Below are 2119 nucleotides of genomic sequence, written 5' to 3' on the forward strand. Positions count from 1 at the left end.
CAAAAATAACTCAGAGCAGATAGTTTTAGAGATTCAGTCCAATTTAAGCTCTATTGAAAGTATAGTGTAGGCTTGTGGTGTGCTATAAATAACAGCCACATTTCCCAAAGCTGTCCATGGTTTATACGGAGGACCCCAATTAAACTCAAAACAGCTGAAGAATAAATCTGACAAAGTAAATGCATTTATAGTGTACTAGAGAGGTTAGACTAAGGAATAAGTCAAATTCTAATTTCCTTAAAGTTGTTGAGCTTCCATGCTTTGGTAAGGTTGAGTTCTAAATAATAAACTATAAATTATTTTTATTTCACACAGTCACAGACAAAAGCTTTTTATTCTACAGGTGTCTGATTGGAATTTTTCATGAATTATATATTTAGGACAATCAAATCTAAATAAAATATCATATCCTTAACCTTATAATTCTTTCTGTTGCTTCTTCTCCTTTGATATTTAACACATCAGCCTGATTTCCTATGTCAACCTCTATTCATGTTTCAAAATATATTAGAGCCTGGATGAAAAACAATTCAAGTTTCCAAATCCTAATCCCCTGGTATTGATTAGAGTGTGGATAAGAGTCTGGAACATAACAATGCTGAAGATACATCAACTCTTGACTTTCATAAGCAGGCTTATATTCCAGTTTATCAAAAACTGTAGGCACAAAGTACTATAGAAAAATATGGTGGCAGTGACAATTTGACTTGTTGATGAAATCCGGCTGGGGCCAAAACTTGCCTCAATAGGCTGTGGTGTTCCTATTTAATGAGATAGTCTGATTTAAAATACTTACTTACTAATTGGTAAACTGTGCAGACTGGACTGGTGACTGCCACCTAGCTCCACGGCTCCATCACAGCCAGGAAGAATAGGATCTCTGGGAGAGCATTGGTGGGACAATGGAGGATGGATTCACATATGAAGATTATCAGAACACTGCACAATGGCTTCTCTCTCATACCAAGCACCAGCCCCAAGTGGCAGTGATCTGTGGTTTTGGGTTAGGAAGTCCAGCGGATAAATTAACTCAGTCCCTACCACGACATACCCAAGTTCCCCTGCAGCACAGTGCCAGGTCATGCTGGTCAATTGGTGCTTGGATTCCTGAATGGCACAGCCTGTGTGATGATGTAGGGGAAGATTCCACATGTATGAAGAATACTCTCTCTGGTATGTGACATTCCCAGTGAGGCTTTTCCAGCTTCTGGGAGTGGATACCCTAGTGGTCACAAAAGCAGCTGGGGGGCTCAACCCTAAATATAAGGCTGGAGACATCATACTCTTCTGTGATCATATTAATTTACCTGATTTCTCTGGTCAGAACCCTCTCAAGGGGCCCAATGTCAAAAGGTTTGGAGCTTGTTTCCCTGCCATGTCTAATGTTTATGGCTGGAATATGGGGGAGAAAGCTTTCAGTGTCTGGAAACAAATGAAGGAGAAGTGAGAGTTCCAGGAAGGCATCTATGTGATGTTGGCTGGCCCCAACTTTGAGACCATGGCAGAATGTCGCCTACTGCATAAGCTTGGGGTGGATGCTGTTTGCATGAGTACTAGAAGTTTTAGTTGTACAGCACTGTGGACTTCAAATCTTTGGCTTCTCACTCATCACTAACACAGTCATTACTATGAAAGCCTGGAGAAGGCAAATCATGAGGAAATACTAGAGGACAGGAGACAAGCTGCAAGGAAATTAGAACAGTGTGTCTCGCTTCTCATGGCTAGGATTCCGCCCTCTGACAATGCCTAATGACCACTCCTGGAGTGGCCAGAAGCCTCCCTGATATAATCAAAGTGGCTACTACCTACTTTGGCCCCTTGCTGGGGTCATGTGCCTCTGCTCCTAGGTAGTAGAAAAAAAATGAGCTCTCTATTCTTCACATTCCCTACTTTCTCCCACCAGACCTTTTTGGTACCAAGTCCTCTTGCTCAGATGTCTTCTCAAATAAGTTTTCTACCCTTTTCTTTTGCAAGATCTCAAGCCCAATGCCTTATCACACCTGGGAACATGCCTATGATTGGACATAGGCCTTTGAACTCCTAACAATAGCTACTACTAGCTCTGTGAGAAGACAGACTCATATTCTTGGGATTCTGTTGTGCTTCACTTATAGCACTA

At 41.5% G+C, this 2119-nt stretch overlaps 1 pseudogene; it reads left to right on the forward strand.

Annotated features, from left to right (window-relative positions):
• The first annotated feature begins 902 nt into the window (after positions 1–902).
• Positions 903–1750, forward strand: LOC104850303 (annotated as a pseudogene).
• The last annotated feature ends 369 nt before the right edge of the window (positions 1751–2119 follow it).

Source organism: Fukomys damarensis, unplaced genomic scaffold, assembly GCF_012274545.1.
Source record: "Fukomys damarensis isolate Sample0158 unplaced genomic scaffold, DMR_v1.0_HiC HiC_scaffold_39, whole genome shotgun sequence".
In the NCBI taxonomy this organism is placed as follows: domain Eukaryota; kingdom Metazoa; phylum Chordata; class Mammalia; order Rodentia; family Bathyergidae; genus Fukomys; species Fukomys damarensis.